Here is a 17,119-nt window from a genome sequence, read left to right on the forward strand (position 1 = left end):
GAAAAGCTGCATTGTACCTTTGCATTTTTCTCCCAAACGAAAGACACTAAAATGAAAATTTTAAAGCCTCCTGTTAGTGCTTCATCTACACGTTATAGCCCTGAATTTTCCAATGCCTATCTCTTTGCAAAAGAGAGATATCGGCAAGGAAAAGCTGCATTGTACCTTTGCATTTTTCTCCCAAACGAAGGACACTAGAAAGAAAATTTTAAAGCCTCCTGTTAGGCCATCATCTACACGGCATAGCCCTGAATTTTCCAATGCCTATCTCTTTGCAAAAGAGAGATATCGGCAAGGAAAAGCTGCAATGTACCTTTGCATTTTTCTCCCAAACGAAGGACACTAGAAAGAAAATTTTAAAGCCTCCTGTTAGGCCATCATCTACACGGCATAGCCCTGAATTTTCCAATGCCTATCTCTTTGCAAAAGAGAGATATCGGCAAGGAAAAGCTGCAATGTACCTTTGCATTTTTCTCCCAAACGAAGGACACTAGAAAGAAAATTTTAAAGCCTCCTGTTATGCCATCATCTACACGGCATAGCCCTGAATTTTCCAATGCCTATCTCTTTGCAAAAGAGAGATATTGGCAAGGAAAAGCTGTATTGAACCTTTGCATTTTTCTCACAAACGAAGGACACTAGAATTAAAATTTTAAAGTCTCCTGTTAGTGCTTCATCTACACGTTATAGCCCTGAATTTTCCAATGCCTATCTCTTTGCAAAAGAGAGATATCGGCAAGGAAAAGCTGTATTGTACCTTTGCATTTTTCTCCCAAACGAAAGACACTAGAATGAAAATTTTAAAGCCTCCTGTTAGTGCTTCATCTACACGTTATAGCCCTGAATTTTCCAATGCCTATCTCTTTGCAAAAGAGAGATATCGGCAAGGAAAAGCTGCATTGTACCTTTGCATTTTTCTCCCAAACGAAGGACACTAGAATGAAAATTTTAAAGCCTCCTGTTAGTGCTTCATCTACACGTTATAGCCCTGAATTTTCCAATGCCTATCTCTTTGCAAAAGAGAGATATCGGCAAGGAAATGCTGCATTGTACCTTTGCATTTTTCTCCCAAACGAAGGACACTAGAAAGAAAATTTTAAAGCCTCCTGTTAGGCCATCATCTACACGGCATAGCCCTGAATTTTCCAATGCCTATCTCTTTGCAAAAGAGAGATATTGGCAAGGAAAAGCTGTATTGAACCTTTGCATTTTTCTCCCAAACGAAGGACACTAGAATGAAAATTTTAAAGCCTCCTGTTAGTGCTTCATCTACACGTTATAGCCCTGAATTTTCCAATGCCTATCTCTTTGCAAAAGAGAGATATCGGCAAGGAAAAGATGTATTGTACCTTTGCATTTTTCTCCCAAACGAAAGACACTAAAATGAAAATTTTAAAGCCTCCTGTTAGTGCTTCATCTACACGTTATAGCCCTGAATTTTCCAATGCCTATCTCTTTGCAAAAGAGAGATATCGGCAAGGAAAAGCTGCATTGTACCTTTGCATTTTTCTCCCAAACGAAGGACACTAGAAAGAAAATTTTAAAGCCTCCTGTTAGGCCATCATCTACACGGCATAGCCCTGAATTTTCCAATGCCTATCTCTTTGCAAAAGAGAGATATCGGCAAGGAAAAGCTGCAATGTACCTTTGCATTTTTCTCCCAAACGAAGTACACTAGAAAGAAAATTTTAAAGCCTCCTGTTATGCCATCATCTACACGGCATAGCCCTGAATTTTCCAATGCCTATCTCTTTGCAAAAGAGAGATATTGGCAAGGAAAAGCTGTATTGAACCTTTGCATTTTTCTCACAAACGAAGGACACTAGAATTAAAATTTTAAAGTCTCCTGTTAGTGCTTCATCTACACGTTATAGCCCTGAATTTTCCAATGCCTATCTCTTTGCAAAAGAGAGATATCGGCAAGGAAAAGCTGTATTGTACCTTTGCATTTTTCTCCCAAACGAAAGACACTAGAATGAAAATTTTAAAGCCTCCTGTTAGTGCTTCATCTACACGTTATAGCCCTGAATTTTCCAATGCCTATCTCTTTGCAAAAGAGAGATATCGGCAAGGAAAAGCTGCATTGTACCTTTGCATTTTTCTCCCAAACGAAGGACACTAGAATGAAAATTTTAAAGCCTCCTGTTAGTGCTTCATCTACACGTTATAGCCCTGAATTTTCCAATGCCTATCTCTTTGCAAAAGAGAGATATCGGCAAGGAAAAGCTGCATTGTACCTTTGCATTTTTCTCCCAAACGAAGGACACTAGAATGAAAATTTTAAAGCCTCCTGTTAGTGCTTCATCTACACGTTATAGCCCTGAATTTTCCAATGCCTATCTCTTTGCAAAAGAGAGATATCGGCAAGGAAAAGCTGTTTTGTACCTTTGCATTTTTCTCCCAAACAAAAGACACAAGAATGAAAATTTGAAAGCCTCCTGTTAGTGCTTCATCTACACGTTATAGCCCTGAATTTTCCAATGCCTATCTCTTTGCAAAAGAGAGATATTGGCAAGGAAAAGCTGTATTGTACCTTTGCATTTTTCTCCCAAACGAAAGACACTAGAATGAAAATTTTAAAGCCTCCTGTTAGTGCTTCATCTACACGTTATAGCCCTGAATTTTCCAATGCCTATCTCTTTGCAAAAGAGAGATATCGGCAAGGAAAAGCTGCATTGTACCTTTGCATTTTTCTCCCAAACGAAAGACACTAGAATGAAAATTTTAAAGCCTCCTGTTAGTGCTTCATCTACACGTTATAGCCCTGAATTTTCCAATGCCTATCTCTTTGCAAAAGAGAGATATCGGCAAGGAAAAGCTGCATTGTACCTTTGCATTTTTCTCCCAAACGAAGGACACTAGAATGAAAATTTTAAAGCCTCCTGTTAGTGCTTCATCTACACGTTATAGCCCTGATTTTTCTAATGCCTATCTCTTTGCACAAGAGAGATATCGGCAAGGAAAAGCTATATTGTACCTTTGCATTTTTCTCCCAAACGAAGGACACTAGAATTAAAAATTTTAAGCCTCCTGTTAGTGCTTCATCTACACGTTATAGCCCTGAATTTTCCAATGCCTATCTCTTTGCAAAAGAGAGATATCGGCAAGGAAAAGCTGCAATGTACCTTTGCATTTTTCTCCCAAACGAAGGACACTAGAAAGACAATTTTAAAGCCTCCTGTTAGGCCATCATCTACACGGCATAGCCCTGAATTTTCCAATGCCTATCTCTTTGCAAAAGAGAGATATTGGCAAGGAAAAGCTGTATTGAACCTTTGCATTTTTCTCCCAAACGAAGGACACTAGAATGAAAATTTTAAAGCCTCCTGTTAGTGCTTCATCTACACGTTATAGCCCTGAATTTTCCAATGCCTATCTCTTTGCAAAAGAGAGATATCGGCAAGGAAAAGATGTATTGTACCTTTGCATTTTTCTCCCAAACGAAAGACACTAGAATGAAAATTTTAAAGCCTCCTGTTAGTGCTTCATCTACACGTTATAGCCCTGAATTTTCCAATGCCTATCTCTTTGCAAAAGAGAGATATCGGCAAGGAAAAGCTGCATTGTACCTTTGCATTTTTCTCCCAAACGAAAGACACTAAAATGAAAATTTTAAAGCCTCCTGTTAGTGCTTCATCTACACGTTATAGCCCTGAATTTTCCAATGCCTATCTCTTTGCAAAAGAGAGATATCGGCAAGGAAAAGCTGCATTGTACCTTTGCATTTTTCTCCCAAACGAAGGACACTAGAAAGAAAATTTTAAAGCCTCCTGTTAGGCCATCATCTACACGGCATAGCCCTGAATTTTCCAATGCCTATCTCTTTGCAAAAGAGAGATATCGGCAAGGAAAAGCTGCAATGTACCTTTGCATTTTTCTCCCAAACGAAGGACACTAGAAAGAAAATTTTAAAGCCTCCTGTTAGGCCATCATCTACACGGCATAGCCCTGAATTTTCCAATGCCTATCTCTTTGCAAAAGAGAGATATCGGCAAGGAAAAGCTGCAATGTACCTTTGCATTTTTCTCCCAAACGAAGGACACTAGAAAGAAAATTTTAAAGCCTCCTGTTATGCCATCATCTACACGGCATAGCCCTGAATTTTCCAATGCCTATCTCTTTGCAAAAGAGAGATATTGGCAAGGAAAAGCTGTATTGAACCTTTGCATTTTTCTCACAAACGAAGGACACTAGAATTAAAATTTTAAAGTCTCCTGTTAGTGCTTCATCTACACGTTATAGCCCTGAATTTTCCAATGCCTATCTCTTTGCAAAAGAGAGATATCGGCAAGGAAAAGCTGTATTGTACCTTTGCATTTTTCTCCCAAACGAAAGACACTAGAATGAAAATTGTAAAGCCTCCTGTTAGTGCTTCATCTACACGTTATAGCCCTGAATTTTCCAATGCCTATCTCTTTGCAAAAGAGAGATATCGGCAAGGAAAAGCTGCATTGTACCTTTGCATTTTTCTCCCAAACGAAGGACACTAGAATGAAAATTTTAAAGCCTCCTGTTAGTGCTTCATCTACACGTTATAGCCCTGAATTTTCCAATGCCTATCTCTTTGCAAAAGAGAGATATCGGCAAGGAAATGCTGCATTGTACCTTTGCATTTTTCTCCCAAACGAAGGACACTAGAATGAAAATTTTAAAGCCTCCTGTTAGTGCTTCATCTACACGTTATAGCCCTGAATTTTCCAATGCCTATCTCTTTGCAAAAGAGAGATATCGGCAAGGAAAAGCTGCATTGTACCTTTGCATTTTTCTCCCAAACGAAGGACACTAGAATGAAAATTTTAAAGCCTCCTGTTAGTGCTTCATCTACACGTTATAGCCCTGAATTTTCCAATGCCTATCTCTTTGCAAAAGAGAGATATCGGCAAGGAAAAGCTGTTTTGTACCTTTGCATTTTTCTCCCTAACGAAAGACACAAGAATGAAAATTTGAAAGCCTCCTGTTAGTGCTTCATCTACACGTTATAGCCCTGAATTTTCCAATGCCTCTTTGCAAAAGAGAGATATTGGCAAGGAAAAGCTGTATTGTACCTTTGCATTTTTCTCCCAAACGAAAGACACTAGAATGAAAATTTTAAAGCCTCCTGTTAGTGCTTCATCTACACGTTATAGCCCTGAATTTTCCAATGCCTATCTCTTTGCAAAAGAGAGATATCGGCAAGGAAAAGCTGCATTGTACCTTTGCATTTTTCTCCCAAACGAAAGACACTAGAATGAAAATTTTAAAGCCTCCTGTTAGTGCTTCATCTACACGTTATAGCCCTGAATTTTCCAATGCCTATCTCTTTGCAAAAGAGAGATATCGGCAAGGAAAAGCTGCATTGTACCTTTGCATTTTTCTCCCAAACGAAGGACACTAGAATGAAAATTTTAAAGCCTCCTGTTAGTGCTTCATCTACACGTCATAGCCCTGATTTTTCTAATGCCTATCTCTTTGCACAAGAGAGATATCGGCAAGGAAAAGCTATATTGTACCTTTGCATTTTTCTCCCAAACGAAGGACACTAGAATTAAAAATTTAAAGCCTCCTGTTAGTGCTTCATCTACACGTTATAGCCCTGAATTTTCCAATGCCTATCTCTATGCAAAAGAGAGATATCGGCAAGGAAAAGCTGCAATGTACCTTTGCATTTTCTCCCAAACGAAGGACACTAGAAAGAAAATTTTAAAGCCTCCTGTTAGGCCATCATCTACACGGCATAGCCCTGAATTTTCCAATGCCTATCTCTTTGCAAAAGAGAGATATTGGCAAGGAAAAGCTGTATTGAACCTTTGCATTTTTCTCCCAAACGAAGGACACTAGAATGAAAATTTTAAAGCCTCCTGTTAGTGCTTCATCTACACGTTATAGCCCTGAATTTTCCAATGCCTATCTCTTTGCAAAAGAGAGATATCGGCAAGGAAAAGCTGTATTGTACCTTTGCATTTTTCTCCCAAACGAAAGACACTAGAATGAAAATTTTAAAGCCTCCTGTTAGTGCTTCATCTACACGTTATAGCCCTGAATTTTCCAATGCCTATCTCTTTGCAAAAGAGAGATATCGGCAAGGAAAAGCTGCATTGTACCTTTGCATTTTTCTCCCAAACGAAGGACACTAGAATGAAAATTTTAAAGCCTCCTGTTAGTGCTTCATCTACACGTTATAGCCCTGAATTTTCCAATGCCTATCTCTTTGCAAAAGAGAGATATCGGCAAGGAAAAGCTGTATTGTACCTTTGCATTTTTCTCCCAAACGAAAGACACTAGAATGAAAATTTTAAAGCCTCCTGTTAGTGCTTCATCTACACGTTATAGCCCTGAATTTTCCAATGCCTATCTCTTTGCAAAAGAGAGATATCGGCAAGGAAAAGATGTATTGTACCTTTGCATTTTTCTCCCAAACGAAAGACACTAGAATGAAAATTTTAAAGCCTCCTGTTAGTGCTTCATCTACACGTTATAGCCCTGAATTTTCCAATGCCTATCTCTTTGCAAAAGAGAGATATCGGCAAGGAAAAGCTGCATTGTACCTTTGCATTTTTCTCCCAAACGAAAGACACTAAAATGAAAATTTTAAAGCCTCCTGTTAGTGCTTCATCTACACGGTATAGCCCTGAATTTTCCAATGCCTATCTCTTTGCAAAAGAGAGATATCGGCAAGGAAAAGCTGCATTGTACCTTTGCATTTTTCTCCCAAACGAAAGACACTAGAATGAAAATTTTAAAGCCTCCTGTTAGTGCTTCATCTACACGTTATAGCCCTGAATTTTCTAATGCCTATCTCTTTGCAAAAGAGAGATATCGGCAAGGAAAAGCTATATTGTACCTTGGCATTTTTCTCCCAAACGAAGGACACTAGTATTAAAATTTTAAAGCCTCCTGTTAGTGCTTCATCTACACGTTATAGCCCTGAATTTTCCAATGCCTATCTCTTTGCAAAAGAGAGATATCGGCAAGGAAAAGCTATATTGTACCTTGGCATTTTTCTCCCAAACGAAGGACACTAGAATGAAAATGTTAAAGCCTCCTGTTAGTGCTTCATCTACACGTTATAGCCCTGAATTTTCCAATGCCTATCTCTTTGCAAAAGAGAGATATCGGCAAGGAAAAGCTGCATTGTACCTTGGCATTTTTCTCCCAAACGAAGGACACTAGAATGAAAATTTTAAAGCCTCCTGTTAGTGCTTCATCTACACGTTATAGCCCTGAATTTTCCAATGCCTATCTCTTTGCAAAAGAGAGATATCGGCAAGGAAAAGCTGCATTGTACCTGTGCATTTTTCTCCCAAACGAAGGACACTAGAATGAAAATTTTAAAGCCTCCTGTTAGTGCTTCATCTACAAGGTATAGCCCTGAATTTTCCAATGCCTATCTCTTTGCAAAAGAGAGATATTGGCAAGGAAAAGCTGTATTGAACCTTTGCATTTTTCTCCCAAACGAAGGACACTAGAATGAAAATTTTAAAGCCTCCTGTTAGTGCTTCATCTACACGTTATAGCCCTGAATTTTCCAATGCCTATCTCTTTGCAAAAGAGAGATATCGGCAAGGAAAAGCTGTATTGTACCTTTGCATTTTTCTCCCAAACGAAAGACACTAGAATGAAAATTTTAAAGCCTCCTGTTAGTGCTTCATCTACACGTTATAGCCCTGAATTTTCCAATGCCTATCTCTTTGCAAAAGAGAGATATCGGCAAGGAAAAGCTGCATTGTACCTTTGCATTTTTCTCCCAAACGAAGGACACTAGAATGAAAATTTTAAATCCTCCTGTTAGTGCTTCGTCTACACGTTATAGCCCTGAATTTTCCAATGCCTGTCTCTTTGCAAAAGAGAGATATCGGCAAGGAAAAGCTGCATTGTACCTTTGCATTTTTCTCCCAAACGAAGGAGACTAGAATGAAAATTTGAAAGCCTCCTGTTAGTGCTTCATCTATACGTTATAGCCCTGAATTTTCCAATGCCTATCACTTTGCAAAAGAGAGATATCGGCAAGGAAAAGCTGCATTGTACCTTTGCATTTTTCTCCCAAACGAAGGACACTAGAATGAAAATTTTAAAGCCTCCTGTTAGTGCTTCGTCTACACGTTATAGCCCTGAATTTTCCAATGCCTATCTCTTTGCAAAAGAGAGATATTGGCAAGGAAAAGCTGTATTGTACCTTTGCATTTTTCTCCCAAACGAAGGACACTAGAATGAAAATTTTAAAGCCTCCTGTTAGTGCTTCGTCTACACGTTATAGCCCTGAATTTTCCAATGCCTATCTCTTTGCAAAAGAGAGATATCGGCAAGGAAAAGCTGTATTGTACCTTTGCATGTTTCTCCCAAACGAAGGACACTAGAATGAAAATTTTAAAGCCTCCTGTTAGTGCTTCATCTACACGTTATAGCATTAATTTTCCAATGCCTATCTCTTTGCAAAAGAGAGATATCGGCAAGGAAAAGCTGTATTGTACCTTTGCATTTTTCTCCCAAACGAAAGACACTAGAATGAAAATTTTAAAGCCTCCTGTTAGTGCTTCATCTACACGTTATAGCCCTGAATTTTCCAATGCCTATCTCTTTGCAAAAGAGAGATATCGGCAAGGAAAAGCTGTATTGTACCTTTGCATTTTTCTCCCAAACGAAAGACACTAGAATGAAAATTTTAAAGCCTCCTGTTAGTGCTTCATTTACACGTTATAGCCCTGAATTTTCCAATGCCTATCTCTTTGCAAAAGAGAGATATCGGCAAGGAAAAGCTGCATTGTACCTTTGCATTTTTCTCCCAAACGAAGGACACTAGAATGAAAATTTTAAAGCCTCCTGTTAGTGCTTCGTCTACACGTTATAGCCCTGAATTTTCCAATGCCTATCTCTTTGCAAAAGAGAGATATCGGCAAGGAAAAGCTGTATTGAACCTTTGCATTTTTCTCCCAAACGAAGGACACTAGAATGAAAATTTTAAAGCCTCCTGTTAGTGCTTCATCTACACGTTATAGCCCTGAATTTTCCAATGCCTATCTCTTTGCAAAAGAGAGATATCGGCAAGGAAAGCTGTATTGTACCTTTGCATTTTTCTCCCAAACGAAAGACACTAGAATGAAAATTTTAAAGCCTCCTGTTAGTGCTTCATCTACACGTTATAGCCCTGAATTTTCCAATGCCTATCTCTTTGCAAAAGAGAGATATCGGCAAGGAAAAGCTGCATTGTACCTTTGCATTTTTCTCCCAAACGAAAGACACTAGAATGAAAATTTTAAAGCCTCCTGTTAGTGCTTCATCTACACGTTATAGCCCTGAATTTTCCAATGCCTATCTCTTTGCAAAAGAGAGATATCGGCAAGGAAAAGCTGTATTGTACCTTTGCATGTTTCTCCCAAACGAAGGACACTAGAATGAAAATTTTAAAGCCTCCTGTTAGTGCTTCATCTACACGTTATAGCATTAATTTTCCAATGCCTATCTCTTTGCAAAAGAGAGATATCGGCAAGGAAAAGCTGTATTGTACCTTTGCATTTTTCTCCCAAACGAAAGACACTAGAATGAAAATTTTAAAGCCTCCTGTTAGTGCTTCATCTACACGTTATAGCCCTGAATTTTCCAATGCCTATCTCTTTGCAAAAGAGAGATATCGGCAAGGAAAAGCTGCATTGTACCTTTGCATTTTTCTCCCAAACGAAGGACACTAGAATGAAAATTTTAAAGCCTCCTGTTAGTGCTTCGTCTATACGTTATAGCCCTGAATTTTCCAATGCCTATCTCTTTGCAAAAGAGAGATATCGGCAAGGAAAAGCTGTATTGAACCTTTGCATTTTTCTCCCAAACGAAGGACACTAGAATGAAAATTTTAAAGCCTCCTGTTAGTGCTTCATCTACACGTTATAGCCCTGAATTTTCCAATGCCTATCTCTTTGCAAAAGAGAGATATCGGCAAGGAAAAGCTGTATTGTACCTTTGCATTTTTCTCCCAAACGAAAGACACTAGAATTAAAATTTTAAAGCCTCCTGTTAGTGCTTCATTTACACGTTATAGCCCTGAATTTTCCAATGCCTATCTCTTTGCAAAAGAGAGATATGGGCAAGGAAAAGCTGCATTGTACCTTTGCATTTTTCTCCCAAACGAAGGACACTAGAATGAAAATTTTAAAGCCTCCTGTTAGTGCTTCGTCTACACGTTATAGCCCTGAATTTTCCAATGCCTATCTCTTTGCAAAAGAGAGATATCGGCAAGGAAAAGCTGTATTGAACCTTTGCATTTTTCTCCCAAACGAAGGACACTAGAATGAAAATTTTAAAGCCTCCTGTTAGTGCTTCATCTACACGTTATAGCCCTGAATTTTCCAATGCCTATCTCTTTGCAAAAGAGAGATATCGGCAAGGAAAGCTGCATTGTACCTTTGCATTTTTCTCCCAAACGAAAGACACTAGAATGAAAATTTTAAAGCCTCCTGTTAGTGCTTCATCAACACGTTATAGCCCTGAATTTTCCAATGCCTATCTCTTTGCAAAAGAGAGATATCGGCAAGGAAAAGCTGCATTGTACCTTTGCATTTTTCTCCCAAACGAAAGACACTAGAATGAAAATTTTAAAGCCTCCTGTTAGTGCTTCATCTACACGTTATAGCCCTGAATTTTCCAATGCCTATCTCTTTGCAAAAGAGAGATATCGGCAAGGAAAAGCTGCATTGTACCTTTGCATTTTTCTCCCAAACGAAGGACACTAGAATGAAAATTTTAAAGCCTCCTGTTAGTGCTTCATCTACACGTTATAGCCCTGAATTTTCTAATGCCTATCTCTTTGCAAAAGAGAGATATCGGCAAGGAAAAGCTATATTGTACCTTTGCTTTTTTCTCCCAAACGAAGTACACTAGAATTAAAATTTTAAAGCCTCCTGTTAGTGCTTCATCTACACGGTATAGCCCTGAATTTTCCAATGCCTATCTCTTTGCAAAAGAGAGATATCGGCAAGGAAAAGCTATATTGTACCTTGGCATTTTTCTCCCAAACGAAGGACACTAGAATGAAAATTTTAAAGCCTCCTGTTAGTGCTTCATCTACACGTTATAGCCCTGAATTTTCCAATGCCTATCTCTTTGCAAAAGAGAGATATCGGCAAGGAAAAGCTGCATTGTACCTTGGCATTTTTCTCCCAAACGAAGGACACTAGAATGAAAATTTTAAAGCCTCCTGTTAGTGCTTCATCTACACGTTATAGCCCTGAATTTTCCAATGCCTATCTCTTTGCAAAAGAGAGATATCGGCAAGGAAAAGCTGTATTGTACCTTTGCATTTTTCTCCCAAACGAAAGACACTAGAATGAAAATTTTAAAGCCTCCTGTTAGTGCTTCATCTACACGTTATAGCCCTGAATTTTCCAATGCCTATCTCTTTGCAAAAGAGAGATATCGGCAAGGAAAAGCTGTATTGTACCTTTGCATTTTTCTCCCAAACGAAAGACACTAGAATGAAAATTTTAAAGCCTCCTGTTAGTGCTTCATCTACACGTTATAGCCCTGAATTTTCCAATGCCTATCTCTTTGCAAAAGAGAGATATCGGCAAGGAAAAGCTGCATTGTACCTTTGCATTTTTCTCCCAAACGAAAGACACTAGAATGAAAATTTTAAAGCCTCCTGTTAGTGCTTCATCTACACGTTATAGCCCTGAATTTTCCAATGCCTATCTCTTTGCAAAAGAGAGATATCGGCAAGGAAAAGCTGCATTGTACCTGTGCATTTTTCTCCCAAACGAAGGACACTAGAATGAAAATTTTAAAGCCTCCTGTTAGTGCTTCATCTACACGGTATAGCCCTGAATTTTCCAATGCCTATCTCTTTGCAAAAGAGAGATATTGGCAAGGAAAAGCTGTATTGAACCTTTGCATTTTTCTCCCAAACGAAGGACACTAGAATGAAAATTTTAAAGCCTCTTGTTAGTGCTTCATCTACACGTTATAGCCCTGAATTTTCCAATGCCTATCTCTTTGCAAAAGAGAGATATCGGCAAGGAAAAGCTGCATTGTACCTTTGCATTTTTCTCCCAAACGAAGGACACTAGAATGAAAATTTTAAAGCCTCCTGTTAGTGCTTCGTCTACACGTTATAGCCCTGAATTTTCCAATGACTATCTCTTTGCAAAAGAGAGATATTGGCAAGGAAAAGCTGCATTGTACCTTTGCATTTTTCTCCCAAACGAAGGACACTAGAATGAAAATTTGAAAGCCTCCTGTTAGTGCTTCATCTACACGTTATAGCCCTGAATTTTCCAATGCCTATCACTTTGCAAAAGAGAGATATCGGCAAGGAAAAGCTGCATTGTACCTTTGCATTTTTCTCCCAAACGAAGGACACTAGAATGAAAATTTTAAAGCCTCCTGTTAGTGCTTCGTCTACACGTTATAGCCCTGAATTTTCCAATGCCTATCTCTTTGCAAAAGAGAGATATCGGCAAGGAAAAGCTGTATTGTACCTTTGCATTTTTCTCCCAAACGAAGGACACTAGAATGAACATTTTAAAGCCTTCTGTTAGTGCTTCGTCTACACGTTATAGCCCTGAATTTTCCAATGCCTATCTCTTTGCAAAAGAGAGATATCGGCAAGGAAAAGCTGTATTGTACCTTTGCATGTTTCTCCCAAACGAAGGACACTAGAATGAAAATTTTAAAGCCTCCTGTTAGTGCTTCATCTACACGGTATAGCCCTGAATTTTCCAATGCCTATCTCTTTGCAAAAGAGAGATATTGGCAAGGAAAAGCTGTATTGAACCTTTGCATTTTTCTCCCAAACGAAGGACACTAGAATGAAAACTTTAAAGCCTCCTGTTAGTGCTTCATTTACACGTTATAGCCCTGAATTTTCCAATGCCTATCTCTTTGCAAAAGAGAGATATCGGCAAGGAAAAGCTGCATTGTACCTTTGCATTTTTCTCCCAAACGAAGGACACTAGAATGAAAATTTTAAAGCCTCCTGTTAGTGCTTCGTCTACACGTTATAGCCCTGAATTTTCCAATGCCTATCTCTTTGCAAAAGAGAGATATCGGCAAGGAAAAGCTGTATTGAACCTTTGCATTTTTCTCCCAAACGAAGGACACTAGAATGAAAATTTTAAAGCCTCCTGTTAGTGCTTCATCTACACGTTATAGCCCTGAATTTTCCAATGCCTATCTCTTTGCAAAAGAGAGATATCGGCAAGGAAAAGCTGTATTGTACCTTTGCATTTTTCTCCCAAACGAAAGACACTAGAATGAACATTTTAAAGCCTCCTGTTAGTGCTTCATCTACACGTTATAGCCCTGAATTTTCCAATGCCTATCTCTTTGCAAAAGAGAGATATCGGCAAGGAAAAGCTGCATTGTACCTTTGCATTTTTCTCCCAAACGAAGGACACTAGAATGAAAATTTTAAAGCCTCCTGTTAGTGCTTCGTCAACACGTTATAGCCCTGAATTTTCCAATGCCTATCTCTTTGCAAAAGAGAGATATCGGCAAGGAAAAGCTGTATTGAACCTTTGCATTTTTCTCCCAAACGAAGGACACTAGAATGAAAATTTTAAAGCCTCCTGTTAGTGCTTCATCTACACGTTATAGCCCTGAATTTTCCAATGCCTATCTCTTTGCAAAAGAGAGATATCGGCAAGGAAAAGCTGTATTGTACCTTTGCATTTTTCTCCCAAACGAAAGACACTAGAATGAACATTTTAAAGCCTCCTGTTAGTGCTTCATCTACACGTTATAGCCCTGAATTTTCCAATGCCTATCTCTTTGCAAAAGAGAGATATCGGCAAGGAAAAGCTGCATTGTACCTTTGCATTTTTCTCCCAAACGAAGGACACTAGAATGAAAATTTTAAAGCCTCCTGTTAGTGCTTCGTCTACACGTTATAGCCCTGAATTTTCCAATGCCTATCTCTTTGCAAAAGAGAGATATCGGCAAGGAAAAGCTGTATTGAACCTTTGCATTTTTCTCCCAAACGAAGGACACTAGAATGAAAATTTTAAAGCCTCCTGTTAGTGCTTCATCTACACGTTATAGCCCTGAATTTTCCAATGCCTATCTCTTTGCAAAAGAGAGATATCGGCAAGGAAAAGCTGTATTGTACCTTTGCATTTTTCTCCCAAACGAAAGACACTAGAATGAAAATTTTAAAGCCTCCTGTTAGTGCTTCATCTACACGTTATAGCCCTGAATTTTCCAATGCCTATCTCTTTGCAAAAGAGAGATATCGGCAAGGAAAAGCTGCATTGTACCTTTGCATTTTTCTCCCAAACGAAAGACACTAGAATGAAAATTTTAAAGCCTCCTGTTAGTGCTTCATCTACACGTTATAGCCCTGAATTTTCCAATGCCTATCTCTTTGCAAAAGAGAGATATCGGCAAGGAAAAGCTGCATTGTACCTTTGCATTTTTCTCCCAAACGAAGGACACTAGAATGAAAATTTTAAAGCCTCCTGTTAGTGCTTCATCTACACGTTATAGCCCTGAATTTTCTAATGCCTATCTCTTTGCAAAAGAGAGATATCGGCAAGGAAAAGCTATATTGTACCTTTGCATTTTTCTCCCAAACGAAGGACACTAGAATTAAAATTTTAAAGCCTCCTGTTAGTGCTTCATCTACACGTTATAGCCCTGAATTTTCCAATGCCTATCTCTTTGCAAAAGAGAGATATCGGCAAGGAAAAGCTATATTGTACCTTGGCATTTTTCTCCCAAACGAAGGACACTAGAATGAAAATGTTAAAGCCTCCTGTTAGTGCTTCATCTACACGTTATAGCCCTGAATTTTCCAATGCCTATCTCTTTGCAAAAGAGAGATATCGGCAAGGAAAAGCTGCATTGTACCTGTGCATTTTTCTCCCAAACGAAGGACACTAGAATGAAAATTTTAAAGCCTCCTGTTAGTGCTTCATCTACACGGTATAGCCCTGAATTTTCCAATGCCTATCTCTTTGCAAAAGAGAGATATTGGCAAGGAAAAGCTGTATTGAACCTTTGCATTTTTCTCCCAAACGAAGGACACTAGAATGAAAATTTTAAAGCCTCCTGTTAGTGCTTCATCTACACGTTATAGCCCTGAATTTTCCAATGCCTATCTCTTTGCAAAAGAGAGATATCGGCAAGGAAAAGCTGCATTGTACCTTTGCATTTTTCTCCCAAACGAAAGACACTAGAATGAAAATTTTAAAGCCTCCTGTTAGTGCTTCATCTACACGTTATAGCCCTGAATTTTCCAATGCCTATCTCTTTGCAAAAGAGAGATATCGGCAAGGAAAAGCTGCATTGTACCTTTGCATTTTTCTCCCAAACGAAGGACACTAGAATGAAAATTTTAAAGCCTCCTGTTAGTGCTTCATCTACACGTTATAGCCCTGAATTTTCTAATGCCTATCTCTTTGCAAAAGAGAGATATCGGCAAGGAAAAGCTATATTGTACCTTTGCATTTTTCTCCCAAACGAAGGACACTAGAATTAAAATTTTAAAGCCTCCTGTTAGTGCTTCATCTACACGTTATAGCCCTGAATTTTCCAATGCCTATCTCTTTGCAAAAGAGAGATATCGGCAAGGAAAAGCTATATTGTACCTTGGCATTTTTCTCCCAAACGAAGGACACTAGAATGAAAATGTTAAAGCCTCCTGTTAGTGCTTCATCTACACGTTATAGCCCTGAATTTTCCAATGCCTATCTCTTTGCAAAAGAGAGATATCGGCAAGGAAAAGCTGCATTGTACCTGTGCATTTTTCTCCCAAACGAAGGACACTAGAATGAAAATTTTAAAGCCTCCTGTTAGTGCTTCATCTACACGGTATAGCCCTGAATTTTCCAATGCCTATCTCTTTGCAAAAGAGAGATATTGGCAAGGAAAAGCTGTATTGAACCTTTGCATTTTTCTCCCAAACGAAGGACACTAGAATGAAAATTTTAAAGCCTCCTGTTAGTGCTTCATCTACACGTTATAGCCCTGAATTTTCCAATGCCTATCTCTTTGCAAAAGAGAGATATCGGCAAGGAAAAGCTGCATTGTACCTTTGCATTTTTCTCCCAAACGAAGGACACTAGAATTAAAATTTTAAAGCCTCCTGTTAGTGCTTCGTCTACACGTTATAGCCCTGAATTTTCCAATGCCTATCTCTTTGCAAAAGAGAGATATCGGCAAGGAAAAGCTGCATTGTACCTTTGCATTTTTCTCCCAAACGAAGGACACTAGAATGAAAATTTGAAAGCCTCCTGTTAGTGCTTCGTCTACACGTTATAGCCCTGAATTTTCCAATGCCTATCTCTTTGCAAAAGAGAGATATCGGCAAGGAAAAGCTGTATTGTACCTTTGCATTTTTCTCCCAAACGAAGGACACTAGAATGAAAATTTTAAAGCTTCCTGTTAGTGCTTCGTCTACACGTTATAGCCCTGAATTTTCCAATGCCTATCTCTTTGCAAAAGAGAGATATCGGCAAGGAAAAGCTGTATTGTACCTTTGCATGTTTCTCCCAAACGAAGGACACTAGAATGAAAATTTTAAAGCCTCCTGTTAGTGCTTCATCTACACGGTATAGCCCTGAATTTTCCAATGCCTATCTCTTTGCAAAAGAGAGATATTGGCAAGGAAAAGCTGTATTGAACCTTTGCATTTTTCTCCCAAACGAAGGACACTAGAATGAAAATTTTAAAGTCTCCTGTTAGTGCTTCATCTACACGTTATAGCCCTGAATTTTCCAATGCCTATCTCTTTGCAAAAGAGAGATATCGGCAAGGAAAAGCTGCATTGTACCTTTGCATTTTTCTCCCAAACGAAGGACACTAGAATGAAAATTTTAAAGCCTCCTGTTAGTGCTTCGTCTACACGTTATAGCCCTGAATTTTCCAATGCCTATCTCTTTGCAAAAGAGAGATATCGGCAAGGAAAAGCTGCATTGTACCTTTGCATTTTTCTCCCAAACGAAGGACACTAGAATGAAAATTTGAAAGCCTCCTGTTAGTGCTTCATCTACACGTTATAGCCCTGAATTTTCCAATGCCTATCACTTTGCAAAAGAGAGATATCGGCAAGGAAAAGCTGCATTGTACCTTTGCATTTTTCTCCCAAACGAAGGACACTAGAATGAAAATTTTAAAGCCTCCTGTTAGTGCTTCGTCTACACGCTATAGCCCTGAATTT

This window comes from Pseudophryne corroboree, chromosome 8 (genome assembly GCF_028390025.1).
Source record: "Pseudophryne corroboree isolate aPseCor3 chromosome 8, aPseCor3.hap2, whole genome shotgun sequence".
Lineage (NCBI taxonomy): Eukaryota > Metazoa > Chordata > Amphibia > Anura > Myobatrachidae > Pseudophryne > Pseudophryne corroboree.